The sequence below is a fragment of the Vespa velutina genome, chromosome 1 (assembly GCF_912470025.1).
Source record: "Vespa velutina chromosome 1, iVesVel2.1, whole genome shotgun sequence".
Classification (NCBI taxonomy): Eukaryota; Metazoa; Arthropoda; class Insecta; order Hymenoptera; family Vespidae; genus Vespa; species Vespa velutina.
Genome location: NC_062188.1, coordinates 8,540,709 through 8,557,314, shown reverse-complemented (window position 1 = coordinate 8,557,314; position 16,606 = coordinate 8,540,709). Strand labels below are relative to the sequence as shown.

General features: G+C 35.8%; 1 protein-coding gene and 1 long non-coding RNA gene across 14 annotated transcripts in view; both read right to left on the bottom strand.

The window, feature by feature from the left end:
- LOC124951706 (RNA-binding protein Musashi homolog Rbp6) overlaps positions 1-16,606 on the bottom strand; it is a 596,819-nt gene that overhangs the window by 339,711 nt on the left and 240,502 nt on the right. The gene's annotated exons all lie outside the window — the stretch shown is intronic.
- LOC124951823 lies at positions 8,014-12,726 on the bottom strand. Its single transcript, XR_007101727.1, has 3 exons — positions 12,631-12,726; positions 8,923-9,987; positions 8,014-8,607 (listed from the first exon to the last, which is right to left on the bottom strand). It is a non-coding gene; the product is annotated as an uncharacterized LOC124951823 (long non-coding RNA).

The following is a 16,606-nucleotide window of genomic DNA, read 5'->3' as shown; positions in this document are numbered from 1 at the left end:
CCCGAGGCACTACATACTTTCTATCCCACTCCTTGTCCTCGTTCGTCATCGATAGTCATCTTTTTCATCCTTTCTTTCCACCCTCTCTCTCTCTCTCTCTCTCTCTCTCTCTCTCTCTCTCTCTCTCTCTCTCTCTCTTCCTCGTTCTTTCTCTTATGAACTTCTCCGTAAAAGTGTGCAACTTTACCAACTGTCGAGAAAGTCAGTCTATATATTTTCTCGTTCATATGACCGTTATCTTCGCGAAGAACGAAGACAAGCTGAAGGAAAAAAGTGTGTTTATAGGTACATGTATGCGCCTGCATATGTTTAAAAGGATGCAGTCGTTCATATAAAAGTAACCAGGGCGAGATATTCTTTTTAAGGGTAGTAATGTGCCATTTAAATACCTTCGCGCGCATGTGGTCATAACAAAACAGTGTCGTACATCAAGGATAGAACTAAGTGAAGTTTTGCTTCGACCTCATTTTACTTTAGAAGAGACTAACAAAAGAAGGTTCCCTAACTGGAAATTCTAGTTTTAATGAAACCTTGTGAGTATTTGGAGTTCATTAAGTTATGTAAGGAGCGATTTTTTCTTGATAAAAATTCATTTTATAATCTATTTGATATTATAAATTATATAATAAATTATATAAATTATATAAATAAAATAGGAGACGTATTTCACGAAGAAGATTCTTTTCCTATCTTCTTTTTTTTTTAACTTTTAAACAAAGTAATTGCTGGAATGGTTGGAGACCACAATCGTTAAACGTATTAAACGCATTCCGAATACATTACTCCTGGTAATAAATTTGAGCAGCGATCGTAAATCAATAATTTCATACGAATGGAGTTTGCTTTTTTGTTTGGTATTGTGCTCGTTTCTTTACCGAGTTGTCATAGGTTTTACCGGTATTCTAAAAAACTATAACGACTACGTTCCTTGCAACAGTATCGTGCGGAATTTCCTTCGAATATTAATTTGATCGCAATTATTGTATCACACATAGGGATTAAAGCGTTTCGTAAAAATAATTGAAAAGATAGAAATCCGAAGCGAAAGATCAACTTTCGATTATAGTAAATTATTCGAGCTGTAAAGGTAATGATTTAAAAAAAAGGATGTTGGTGAAAAAGTACAAAGTTATCTCGCCGATAACTCTTCTTTTATATCATTAAGAACTAATAGATAGTTTCCATAAAAATAAGAATGTCATAAGAAAAGAAATAAAGGATGTATTAGGTGGACCGGAAAGTAATGTCGTTTCGCATGTCGATTGTTAAAAATTGTTAAAAATTGTTAAAAATTGTTAAAAATTGTTAAAAATTTATTCGTTTGAATTTAATTTAAGAAAGCGACATTACTTTCCGGTCCACTTAATATATAAATGAAAGAAGAATGATCGTTTTAGACTTAATATTCCATCTTAGTAATTCTTGCAGATATATTGAGTATTATTACACGATGAAACCAAAGCATTTTTATTTTATGCTTAAAAAAGAATAATTGATTCAAATATTAAATTGGTCCGAAAATTCGTCGCCAAGATTAAATTATTCTTATAGAGCTATACTGAAAAGCCTAGTAGGTGCTTCTGTGAAAGCATATCTCTTCTCGTATTCATATAAAACTCCGAATATAGTTCCATATGCTGTACATCGCTAAAGTACGCTTCCTTCATTATTATTCAAAAAGTACTTAAGCCGATTTCGTTCCAACACGATATCCCGTCGTGCATTGTAATATCAAAGAGATAGTAGTTGACCAATTTGAACTTCCAACTTTACTCGCTTCTACAGTCGTATTTACACGTGCGGTATCCTTTCACGTTTTGATTCTATTTCTTCCGTCTCTGTTTGCGAATAAAATAAATAATGAAATAGCTAATGAAATATTTTAATGCTTTATTAATTGCATCGGACATATGGAAACAAAAGCAACCCATAACTTACGTATAATTGTAGATTTTATAATATTTTTTGTGATTCCATTTGATAATCACTTTTATGAAGTTAATTATAGCTAACAATTCTATTATTTCCTCGAGATTTGTGCGAATCAAATGAGATCTTTTTTAAAATATGACCATTAAATATTCGCTAAATATAAAAGATCGTATTAAAAATAATATTTGAAATTTTTTATTACAATCAATACAAATCTTGTTAAATATGTGGTTCAGTTAAACATTATGTTCATTATTAAATAATTTTGAAAGTATTGCTGTTGCTTCAAATTTTATCGACGTTTCTTTTTTTTTTTTTTTTTTTTGTAAGAGTAAAAGAGCACTCTCAACGCGACGCGTATATCGAAGTCGCACGTAATTATTCATTGCAACGCGTACGATTTCCGGTTGTCGAACGAAATGAAAGCCGCAGCACGAACTTAGTGCGACAATGAGCTCGACGAACGTTATGCCGATTAATGATTCAGCGCAGCAAACACGAAGAATAAAAGGCGCGTATACTGATGCTGCGCCAATATATACGTGCATACCTACAAAAAATTCAGGCGAAAAAAGACAAAAATTTATCCACCGTTGTTATGAGTCACGAACGTCGATTTAAATTAATCGTCCAAAAAAAAAGAGACTGAGAGGTAAGACAGATTATTTTTAACAAAAAACTAAAAATTAATGAAAGAATAAAATGTGTTTATGATCAGAAATTTTCAAAGGCCTAGTCAGAAATTCTTGTTGTTAAGTTTCGATTTTGTTATTCTTTTTTTCTCTTAAGCTGCAATTTTACATACCGATTTTACGTACATAAAAATATGGATTTTTCTTATGAAAAAAGAAGAGACCAAAATATTCGATGAAAGCGAAAAAGCGTCGAGTTCTCTTTCGATCGAGGACAATCGTATGCGCCATGAAGTATGTAACAGGCGATGTACCAACGAAGACTTATGTTTTGTGTCACGAAAGTGAATCGAGCAGAGAACAGGCGCGAAAGTTTCGATTTTCCCGCAGGCAAATCTCAAGCAGAAAGGAGAAACTCGATGGTTCTTTGAAGTTGCGTTAGCCTTAGGGATTGGAAAAGGCTCATGCAAGAATTCCTATTGTCAAAAGAATCGAGTAATCGAAACTAAAGGGAGAAATGGAACGAGACGAAGAATTTTGTTTGTCCTTAGAACGTCGATCTCGACGAATGAACTTAAAGCATTATTTGATGTGAAATCGATTTCACGATAAAATGTGTTAACGTCGACACGACGAATAGGGACGTGTAAATAAACCGTTTATACGCATTGAAAAAATCAAAACAAATGGAAAGGAATATTTCAATCAAACGCAAAGAATATCCAGTAAAAAGGAACGCTTACTTTACGGGAAATCCTCTCGAGTGGCAAAACATAGAAGAAAATATAGAATGGGTCATTAAACAAGGAACGAGTCGAATGTTTCAACCAGCCGAAATATATAAATCACTCGAGATTTTATGAGAAACTAGGATCGTAAGGTGGTAGTAAATAAACAGTTTCGAGAAATACGATTTGTATTTAAATGTAGAAAACCATGCAGATCGCTACCACCGAATAAAGGTTTATTTATATACAACCAGATCCAAATTGGTTACTGTACAATAGTGTTATATGTAACAATTTATACATTATTCGTGTCTTGTTCATCATCATTCGCGGCCCAGGATGTCCTTCTGTCACATTTGATAACCACCGATATTTTCCCTGTTTCCTAGTCTGACCATAAAGAGGCACGGCCACAGCACGGACTTGTATAAATGTATCTGAATGTATGTTGTTCGTGCATGACGCTATTAATGTTTAAGAGTGTATTCATAACCTTCAGATACTGTAACACCTGGACAGTCTCCGATCGTATATAAATGTTCCGACACGGAACAGCTACAGCACGGTTATATATGTATATGAATGTGTGCGTCTCTCTCTCTCTCTCTCTCTCTCTCTCTATCTCTCTCTCTCTCTCTCTCTCTCTCTCTCTCTTTGTCTATGTGTGTGTGTGTGTGTGTGTGTGTGTATTAATGCATTAATGTTCGGACAATGTTCGGCCACACGAGTGGCCACAGCATGGTTGTATATATGTAAATAGACTTTAAAGGCAAGTGTTCATGTATCGGTAACAAACGCATCACACGTGAAACATATAGTATTCTTTACATTATTTTCCATAAGATTGCGTTCACTTATTTGTAACATGTGAACCTGATGCATTTGGACGTCAACAATGTCGATAAGAATTCCGTAAAAAACCAAAATTGCAATATGTTCAATGCGTACTAATTATGTCATTCGGAATTGCGCGTGATACATGCACTGTTCATCACATTCACATACGATATTTCCGATCATAATGTATTTTTTCAGTACTGGGAGTTCTAAAACTATGTTTGTCGATAACGTTGACGTTTCGAAAATGCAAATAATCTAAATGCAATGGACGCAGTACACTAAATAAATATAATTCGCGCGATGCATGCAATGCGTTCATCACCAATAAACACGCTTACCTTAAGAATACAGAAGAGCGCATACACAGTGTGCTTCCTAACTTACAAGAGATCTATACGCGAGTATTTATGCTTCATAACGAAGCAAAAAGAAACACGAGAGGATGAAAAACGAAAAGGAACAGAAGAGTGAGGAAAGTGGATCGAGAAGCAAGATGAGGAGCAGGGCGAAGTTGGAGCTCTCGGCGTATCCATACTCGCAGTCATAAATAATGTCGAGCCAAAACGACGTGACGCGTGGTGGAACATGTGGGACATCCTGTATATTACATGACGTCCACTATTCAATTCGCTCTGTACTCACACACGATGTGAGGAGAGAGAGAGAAAGAGAGAGAGAGAGAGAGCTGGCCGACTTGGTTTCTATACTATAGCGAATATAGAGGCGCAGCATTCGTGTACCACCCTGAACACCGCCACCATGCACTATTCATGATCGGTTTGGCTAAGGTCCGCGAGAGTTGACTGGAACTATGAGAGAGAGAGAGAGAGAGAGAAAGAGCGGAGAGAGCTTCATGGCTTTTGGTAGGTTATGACGCACAAGCTCGCAACGATATATCGTTGTAACGGCAATAAACAGATTATCTTGCTTAATGAAAACGTTCTCGAGCGCTGTGTTGCCGTTTACGATCGTTGAAAACATCTATTGAAACGGCGTGTAAACGTCCATTGATTAGTTATAGCCTTTACAAAGATGATGTTCTTGTATTTTAAAATCTTTGTCACAAAGAATACATGTCGTATGGCGTTTGAATAATATAGATGTAAGAAAAAATTCTAGCTGACCTGGATTTTGAATTCGAACCCGAGTTTCCGCATATCGCGTGCGGTGATTTAACTAAGCTATCAAAGAATTCAAAATTTCTATTCTTTCGTAGGCTCTTAACATATACCTGCTACAATAAAAAAACGTTCAAGTCGAAAAACAACGTTCCCTATACTGATGTTTGGGATCCTTTGAGATCTTGAAAAATTCGGCCATGAATAGCAAGGAAATCGCAAATAAATCATGAAAATCTTCTTCTCTCAACCCTTCTCTCGTCCCATTTTCTTCGATCCTCGGGAATATTGTATAATGATTTGGAATAATATTCAACTTCTGATGTAGAGATAAATTATACATTCGTACCTTCGCTCCTTGAGAAATTATTATAGAATCAACGCACCACTAACAAAACATTTTGTTTTGTATTCGTGTTTCTCGGGCGTGTACATATACATATAAAAAAGTAAGCGTACGTGTAAGAAAAATATAGAGAGTTTACGAAAGTCCTTGAATATGAAACGTGTACTGTCAGAAAATTCCCTTCGCATATTATAATCTCAAGAAGGTTAAAATATGTACTTTGAATGAAATGGAAACACCGTGCGAGAAAGTCACTGGGATACTGTTCGACGTTAGTACGGCAAACAATACTTAATTTTCCAAAGTGGTACTAGCGAAAGTCCGCAGAAAACTTTGGTATTTATATGTAGGTACCTGTTCGTGTATGTATGTGTGTATATGTGTATTGCGAACCGCGGCACAGCTTGCAAAGAAAAGATGTGCAGCAAGCTGTGCCGCATTGGCGCTGCCACCGAGAGGTTCTTTATTTTAAAGAAATTCAAATCTTATCTGATATGAAAGTTGGTAGGGAGTAGAATCGGCGCACGGTGGGTGGTATAAAGAGAAAAGAAAAGAAAGAAGAAAGATAGAGAGAAAGACGTAGAGGTAACGGTAGTGGTATACGTCGCACACGATAGATAGAAGAAGCTGACACGGTTGAATCGCGGAGCCAATCGGATAAGTACGTTCCTATAGAGCCAGAATGTCTCGTCCAATCTGATATACCGTAGCCTTTGACGTTTCTCATGCCCTATCGCGCGATCTCCCGCGACCTCTGTCTTCGTCCTTCTTCCATCTTTCGTTACTTCCATCCCGTCACCTCACCCTTTTTCTCCAATCTTCTTCGGCTCCTCCACTCTTCTTCTATCCTCTTCCTTACGAAAGACGTAGAATTTCGAAGGAGCAATTTCTCGTCGCCCAATCGGCGCCGAGATTCTGCATGAAATAAGAAGAAAAGCCGCGAGAAATGAATCAAAACAACCGACATTTCAATTATTTCTTACAAGCATCCTTTACTTCACCTTCCTCCTTTTCTTGCTTTTGCAGTAACCTGAAGGTCCTATTTGCCTTGTTTTCTTCTTTCTCAGATACGCAATGAATCGGAGAACACGATCGAATCTTAGTGTTCTAAAGCGTTTAAACAAATACGAGAGTTTTCTCCTTTCTTGTGAATCTATTGGAGATATGAATCATCACGATTGCATCGTGATCACGAAACAAAGATTATAACGGAAAACATCTCAAGAGAAACGACATGTTTTAATTTGTTAGTAACAATGAGGGAATACGCGTAACTCATTTGACAAATAATTTATTTCCTCTAGAAACGAGATTTTTATTCGAGCGAATGAGACTCAATAAATTGAAGTTGATTTATTATTATCAACTTTACTGTCGAATTAAATTGTGTAACCAATAACGCTAGATAACCGGTTGCAAGTGTTTTGTTCTTTTAATAACGATCGGTTTCTTAGATTATTTTTAACCTATCTCTCTCGAAGCACTTTTTTCACAAGATAGAAATCCAGACTTATTACAAGTTTATTTATAAATCTGGCAATAAATCCCATATTACCAATTATCGTCAAATTTCCAAATTAAATATAATATTATGTCTAAAATATTATAGGTATTAATAGCAGAAAAACTCTCATCGCTTAACTAAACAATTCATTATTAACGAGCAATATGGCTTCCAATCATTTTATTCTTACTAATCTCGCATTTATTACCAATTGCATTGCACATGAACTCGAAAATGGTTACAAGGTTGATGTTATGTATATAGATTTTCATGAAGCTTTTAATACTATTAGCTATACAATCATAATAAATAAACTAATCTCCCTTGATATAATATAAATGTACTGTCTTAACTATTTAACTATCGAACTATCTCATTTGAATTCTCATTTATTCAATATATTTACCAATGATTGTTTTAACTTTACGTTAACAACCGAAAAATAATTCATAAAATTTTATCTCCTCTAAATGATTCGAATCCACACAAAAACCTAACGAATATCACTAATTGGGGTAAATCTAATCATATCAATCGAAACCTATCCAAATGTAATATTATGCGTTCCCATCGTAATTGATAATATCATCCTAAACGACATCATCAATGTAAGAAATCTTAGACTCACGTTTCCTCCTATTATTCACGAAACATTACAAATTATTCTTTTGATTTTTAAAACCTTCGATTTCATTATGTAGGTGTTATGCAAGACTTTAAAAATCCTATACTTCGTTCTTTTACTTCCACTGTACTTGCCCATTTCGAACCACCACTACCAGATCTATATTTATCCCATATAAAAAATCCAACATGAAGTCTTATTTTCTGTCTCGTATAAAATTGATAAGTCTATTCTGAAAATTTGCTATAATTACGATTTACTTTTAACCTCTCCCGGATTATTCGCTCTACAAATGCGTAGACATTTATGTGACCTAATGTTTGTCTTCAAAATTATGAATAACCCATATTTTTGAATCTAAAACTTTTAGCTATTCCACACCATTTTGCATATTATTAATATAAAATTAAAAATCTGTGTATTTGTAATTTCCTTATAACTCCTACTATTTTTGTCTAATGCAGATGAAATTTTGTTTAGTGCTTTTATATTTTGACAAAAAGTATAGGTATATGTGGAAATATTAGCTATAAAACAGACTACAAGGTTTTAAATGAATAAATGGTTCTTTATTAAATGACACCTATGCTATGCATTCTATATGCTATAAATGATCAAGTTATATACTTGACAGTGCAACGTACTAGTAACTAATATTACCGCAAAAAAGTTGTGTCCATCATATTTATAACCAGGCCAATTTCTCATTTATATCAAGCCTTAGCTCATCTATTTCACTTTTTTCGCGGCTCGTCCTTTTTTTTGAGAACCATGTGAAAATTGTAATAGATAAATCATTTTGCATCATATTTCGAACAAATTATTTAATTTGTTCCAGTTTCTTTATGTATTAATCTTTCTCTGTATCTGCATTTAATGCTACTAAAGAATATAATTCGCTTAATAAATATTATTATTATTATTATTATTATTATTATTATCATTATTATTATTATTATTATTATTATTATTATTATTATTATTATTATCATTGTTATTATTATCATTGTTATTATTATTATTATTATTATTATTATTATTATTATTATTATTATTATTATTATTATTATTATTATCATTGTTATTATTATCATTGTTATTATTATTATTATTATTATTATTATTATTATTATTATTATTATTATTATTATTGTTATTATTGATAAAGTCATCTTAGATAAATTAAGTTTTTCATACTAGAATAGTTTCCTCGTCTTATTCTTTACACTAGGTCCAATTTTACTTTAGTTAGACTTTTATATTAATTTTGTGATTTTTTCCTTTCTTTCTTCCTGAAGGCTGTGTTTATCTGTTAAATCCGCAAAGATAACTTTGAAACGTTCGATACATCCTCCTCTTTTTCCCTTCTCTGTAGGGTCGAGTAATAATCTCCGGCCGTGAGAATAATTAGGCACGTTCGTTGAATGGCACTAGATAGTCTTTCTGAAACATTGTCACGCGTAGATCCTGGCATACTTTTCTCAAACCGAATTCCGACGAGTGAACGAAAGTGTAACTACCGCGCACGAAAGGAAAAGGGGTGAATGATAGAAAGAAGGGCGATCTATACACTAGCAGGGGTTATAAGAGAAAGAGTCGGAGTAGAAGAGGATTGCAAGGGTTGTTGAGCCAACGTTGGCGTCAATATCACGTGGATGTAATGGTAGCCGGTGTCAGATACAAGAGAATGTTACAGATGAATGCTACAGAGAGAATCAAGAGGATCCAGGAAGAGAGAGAGTGAGAAATAGTTAGATAGATAGAGAGAGAGAGAGAGAGAGAGAGAGGGAGAGAGAGAGAAAGAGAGAGATGGTGATGGAGAGCAATGCTTCGTAGCTAGACTAATCGGATAATTAAGTTCCGCAAAATGGAAGGCTAGCGCCCAGGAGAAGCAAGCATCGAGAACCGAAACCTCTCGACCACGCAACGCATCATCGCTATTCTCTAATTAACGTCGGTAATCAGAATCGGTAAGGTAATCTGATTATCTCCAGTCAGATTGTTACGATTCTGACGTAACGTTCAACTGGTTGATTGACCGAAACCTCGGGAACCAATGACGTCATCGATTGACTGCAACGCGCACTTCGGTTTCACAATTCTATACGAATGTAGCTCGTTAATGAGAACGGCAATTATCGCAATAAGCATCATATATGATACGTTGGCCGATATCTCACTTTCTTCTTTGTTCCCTTTTCTTTTAATTGAATTGTGGTTGTCGTCTAGATAATACTTCAGATAAAACAAATGGCTATGTACCTGAAATTGAAGATAAATTAATCGATCAACTTTATATATAAAACGAGAGTAATGTTACAAGTTTTCAGGAATGATTGTAACGTCTTAGTTGAAATTCTCTAGTCATTACGTAAAATCCAAGTTTAGAGCATAAATTTGATGATCGCGAAAAAAACTACAAAAAGAAGCACGATAGTGTGGTGTGTTCTATCGAGGTTTTCAAATGTCGTTTAACAATTTCGTCATAAATCCGTAGTAGAGATGATGTTTGTGACATGCTAAATGTACTATCTCATATCTACACCGTTCAGGGAGAACAGAATCGGTAAAAACTGGTTAATAAAAAAGAGAGAAAATAAAGGTAAAGATATAGAAGAGAGAGAAAAAGAGAGAGAGAGAGAGAGAGAGAGAGAGAGAGAGAGAAAGAGAGAGAGGAGAAGGGAGAAGAAAGAGACAGAGAAGACAAGAGAGAGGAAAGAGAGAGAGAGAGAGAGAGAGGGAGAGAGAGAGAAGACAAGAGAGAGGAAAGAGAGAGAGAGAGAAGAGAGAGAAGAATCGAAACCGATGTACGTCTGGCTCTATTGGTCCGTTCGGATTGTTTGCCCATCGTTGACACACGACCGTATCGACCCCTCTAGGCATTACTATCGCAGAGTGAAAAAAGTTTGCACCCTGCCGAAGTTGAATGCGTTACCGCGTATAATTTGTCTGCAGCGATATCCATCCGATATTGAATTCAATAGAAAATGCTGCAACGAGTTGTATATGAATTCGGAATTATTCGCTTTTTTACTAAAGCAAAAGTGAAGTTCTCAACTGCTAAAATTGCCTTTTCGTTGTACATACACCGACGTAAATTTATCGCTGACCGAGAGGACATTTGTTTTCAATATATAATTTATAAAATTATCTGGGAAGAAGCAATCGCGTTTACAAGCAATATCCTCGATTTTTCTAATTGGATTTCACTTTACTAGCATAACATATCGGATGTGTAGAATTAAAATCGACGATTATTCGACTTTACAAAACAAAGAAATCTCGATAGCTTTCGAAGTTGTAACTTTTGTTTACTATCGTAAAGTAATCAGAATCTCACAGTGGAATATTTGCTGTGAAAAGTCGGATAAAATTAGTATTTCTTGACCTGCATATATAATTTTCTAAATTTTGTGTAAGTATACCTTCAATTGTAGTCACATGTCGATACGGTAACGTTTTTTAATATGGGCACACAAAATTAATTATAACTGTAACATTCCTTCGCACCGGCCAAAATGATTTTTATCGTCAAAATTCCAACATCTTCGACGACACGCTTGATTAATGTTATGTTGTTCGCAATGAAAATGACGACGCCATTTTTTACTGTCACCGTAAACGAAATATTTATTGTTATCGTAAACTCCAACGACAACTTCTATTTTTAGCATGCGCGTAATAAATCAAATAATCGGCCGACAGAACATAAATTTTTGAATAGTCGATGTGTTTGGTCGCGTTATGCATTGAACTCGAGAAAAGGAAAAAGAGAAAGAACAAAAAGTTAAAGGCTTATCTAATATCATCGTTCTATAAACAAAGCTAGCCAAAGGTAAAGTGGTATTAAATGTGTCGCGTTAAAATCGTTATGATTGAAAGTAGGTACCGACTCGTAAACCACTTAATGCTAATCGTTTATGACACGAAAGCACATTGTTCCAATGGAGAACCGCTACCGTTGCAAAGTTATTCGCTGTTTATTGACGATAAAATTCCATAACGTACCGTGAAGAGGGCTTGGCAAAGCTATGCGGTGGATGGTTCGAACCAGATTGCTGTAACTAAGTGCGGGCGTAATTAAAAGCTTACTGATTGGTTTACGATAATTTAAGTATGGTGATATAACAGAGTGAAAAATTCATAAAAAAATGACGAAAGATCAGAGAGGCAAAAAAAATTGTGAGATTAAAGTGTAAGACAAAGAAAGAGAAAGAAAAAGACGGCGTCAAAAATTACATGATAATACAGTTTATATAAGACGATATATAGGTTATGTGATACCAAAAAAAAAAAACAAAATAGTTGGCTTGTTAGTTCGTGTCACATGTAATTAACGCCATTGTATACAATGAAGCTGGCTTATAATAGTAAGACAGAGAACGAGATATAAAGTAGGAGGTTGGTAGGAAGGAGTATGAGAGAGAAGAGACAAGGAATGGCTCGAAAAATATAGACGGACTGCTATTTTCCAGTAGTCGCTTTCGTGATTTTTCGCGGCAGAATGATTTTCGCTCGATCCCTTTCAAAATAAGACCAACTGGATCATTTCGTTCAATGTATTTGCTTGACGTTAATTTATTCGAAGCTTTTTATCCCGCACTTTATCTATTCTCTCTCTCTCTCTCTCTCTCTCTCTCTCTCTCTCTCTCTCTCTCTCTTTCTCGCTATCGTCCTGGTCAGAATGGAAACGAACGCGGCCGTTTAATCGAAATTTCCCCGGCGATGGACGTTCCACGCACGAGTTTCTCTGTGACCTATCACTCTCTCCCACCAATGTCCAGTTCCAAATTCTACTATTTTTCTGCCTCTCTTCCTCACCACCCCGCAGAAAAGCAGACCTCCCAGGCAATTTAATTAGCAGAACTACTCCCTCGACAGCAACACGTAACACGGAGAACTAACTTAACAACGCTCGCCGGCAATCCATCCAGTACACTAGGCGACTCCGATGCACGCGAGTGCACGCGAGAGCGAATGCACATACGAGCAAGCGCGTACGTACGCTCGCCGAAAAGGGAATGCGACGAACGAACGAATGAGCGATCGAGTGCGAGTTAGTGTGCAAACGTCAGGACGCGCCAGGATAGTTCTGCTTCTACGCGTAAACCGTACGTATGTACATATGTACGTGTGTCGAGTCACTGGACAATGGCATTGGCTTAACCAGCTTGCTCTTCGCGTGTTCAGCGTACTACTGTTACAGCAACAGATTGCAATCAAAATGTTTAAACGTACCGGCTACGGTTAAGTCTCGAGGCCCAAAAGTACTCGGCTCTTAACTGAACGAGAGACGTCATCCAACTCGAAATTAATAACATTCCTTTTTACGTTAATGTCACATGAATTGATCTTTTAATTTAATAATTTTCGATATTAATAGTAGGCTTCATATTTTATATTTGATCGATTGCTCAATTAGAAATAATTCTGAAAATATAGAGAAAGATGAATATCATTGTTTATCAACGTTAAACACGCCCATTAAATTTCAGACAAACTATACTTACTTGTGATTCGCTCAACGATTCTCAATATGTATGTAGATATATGTATAAGCATATTCACGAAATGAACCTTCATGCATTTTATTAGATGTTTTCGAGACGCGCCAAATTGCCACGTTTTTATAGATGTCTAGATATATATCTCATCCAGAATCTTGATTTTCCAATTACAAGTTTTGAGACAAACACTTTTAAGCGTTTTCAAGGAGACGAGTTGAACGAGGGAGGCATAACTGGTGAAGCGGTAATGCGTTGATGTCGCTTATTAATATCGCGTTTCTAAATAGAAATTCTCCCAAATCGCCGATATACGAGCCACGAATCGCGGTCACAGGTGTTAGCTTCGTAAGAGCTTGCAGACATAACGAGAAGAGATGGAAGAGGATAAAGAGAGAGGAGATTCAAAAAGAGAACGTGTCGTGTCTCGACTGCCCAAGCGATTCGTCTATACGAAAATAGGAATGGAAAATCTGTGCTTAAGGGATTAAAATAGGATTACGAAATATTCGAAATTGCCGAGATTTCATGCAAAAGCTCTACGTATCTCGTGGTAACGTCCAGCCCGAATTCCAGGCGATTAAGTACCGAGTCGATGATTTATAAAGGTGTGCACGTCCACTCAACGACTAACAACGAAATACGAGCAAAAACCAATCGGGTTAAGCTGCTTAAGTGTCGTTTTGATATTCAAACATTTGGCATTTCAAAATGTGTCTATAAAAGAAATAGAAAAAGTATTTTTTAAATAAAATTTACAAGAAAGAAATTACAAAATAAATAATAGAAAATACGAAAAAAAAAAAAAATAGTACGATCGACATTATTTTATGGGCCTATTTAAAAAGCGTCGTCGTTGTCGTCGAAATGGACAAATCACTGCCAGTGCACAGTCGTTTTGTAAAAGACGAAGTAGTCGTAAGAATTTACGATTTTGTAACGTACATCTGTACTCGTGAGCATGCGCACAGCACGAGCAGCAGGCCATATAATAGCTGATGTTACAGGTTTGTGTCGTAAAAGCGCATCATTAAATAGTTTTCGACCGTGAAAACAGTTCAACGTTTGTTCATAAAATTTTCCTTTTTTCTCGTTTTCTTTACGTACTCACCTCATAAGAGCGTAATTCTCAATAAATGATACCATCGCGATTATCACAGAAATGAAACGAAAAGAAAACTTTTCTCGCGCTAAACTCGTCAAAACATATGCGCGATTTTTCTGACACGGTTTAAAACAAAAAGAAAAAATGAGAAAAAAAAGAAAAAAAAATTTATAAGCCAGATAGATAAGGCTATGTGAATGCTAATGAGAAAGAAGATTTTTCTATGGCGTCCGTGCATGTTCTAAGTGAGAGTTCCTGTCCGCGTTAAACTCTTCATTTCCTCGAGGTTGAATTTAATGTCCGATACGTGTGTGGCTCATTAAACGTCATGCTAGCTTTCGAGCTGATCGAAGTATAAATAAGGGTGGATAGCGCAGAATCTACGCGTGAGTTTCTACGACCTCGAGATAGCATGAACAAGTGTGTGTTCGATCGCTAGGAAGAGGGATGAGGAGTTCGAGGGAAAGAGAAAGAAGGTGTGTGAGAAAGAGAAGGATACAGAGGTGGATTAATGCGAGTCCATACGAGGACACCCGCTGTGCCCTACGGGAGTTAACGCGGGAATCGCGTGTTCCTACCACGAAACATGGAACACAGTCGAATGAAATTGAACAAAGAGAGAAGAAGGAAGACTATGGAGTAAAGGAGAATGTGCAGAAGAGAAAAGGCACCATTGTGCGAGCCAGGAATCTTTTGGAGCCTACATTCGCAAATGAGTACTTCCACTAAGAAGAATGCTTCAAACGACTGATCCAACAAAACTCTAAGATTATTGCATTTTTATTAAACACGTGCATACGTTAATTCGATACCAAAGAAAGAAGAAATAACAATAATTTTAAAATTCTTTTCTTAATTATTATTATAGTTGTACAAAACTTTTTTATTACTTATAAAAATTAGACCGCTAGCGGTTCGTTCTCGAAGTGTCGGTTTTGCGATCGATCGACAAATTTCCTTCTGGAACTATGTTATAAAGGAAGCACTGTTTGGATGATCGCCTTTCAATCACCCACTGAGCCGATAAGAGCATCATATCTAGAAGAACCGGCACCATAGAATTCGCCATAACGAGATCGTACAATGTTACCACCCACGCATGCCCATCAGGTGTGCTGATAAATTACTGAAAACCATCGTATCGTATCTCTCAAATGCGTTTATGACTTCCAGAAACTACCTAGGCTACATCCATCTACCGTACGCCTCGCCACAATTTTCAATTGTCTTTGAAAAAGCGACTTACCCTTTCTATTTGTTTCCAATTTGAATAATTCTTTTATTAAAATTATTTACTGTAAGTGCAGATAATGTTATAAAAAACCGGTATCAAATATTTTGTTCCATTAGCGATGTCTGTTAGAAGAAGAAAAAATCGGAGATGCATCTGAGTTTAATCATAATAAAAAAAATATATGTGTGTAAATGAGTGACTAAGCGAATCTAGAAGAACGAATGCAAGGCTAAAAGATTTTGTTTGCGATTGTTACCAAGAGCACTTAACTATTTAATTTATTTAATAAAATTTTGAGTTTTGTTCAAATAAAGCCATTCTAGATAAATTAATATTAATTTTTATATTAGTATTAGTAGCTAGTAGACACTTTTATATTAGTTTCTTCATCTCTTTATTCTTACAGTATATACGTTTGAAGTTCGATTCTTTTTTCCTATATTACGTAAATCTTATAATGATGAGTCAATAAAGAAACGATTGATTCGAAAATGCTAGATAATAGTTTAAATTGTCCACGAGAGGCTTTTATCTAATCAGAATATATGAAGATGAAAGATTGAAAACTTTCTAACATGACATTTTCATAGACGATCAGTAAGACAGAACAATGAAGAAGAAAAAAGGAAAACTAAAGAACCAGGGAGAAAGAGAGAGACAAGGAAGATCTACGATCCAGGAAGGGCCTTAATAATCCCGATTCATAAAACCTAGTATGCCGTCCTCGATACGCTGGTGTCGGCCACGAGTGGGCTGATAAAGAATGACGATCGTAAGGGAAGAAAGTTGCGGGGTGCTTATCGCCTAATAAATTCTACTTCGCTAGTGCTATCTCTCTCTTTCTCTCTGCTATATTCTCTTTCCCTCTTGCTACAATCTTAAAGACAACCGTCCATTTAAGAATAAAACTGTCGCGAGTTCCTCTTGAAAGTATTTCTTACTAGTAGACACTGCGTTTGATAGTAACCATCTGAGAGCATAGTTCAACTATCTGAGATCGATTGTATTGTAGCATGCTCTCAAATGGAAACATAGAAA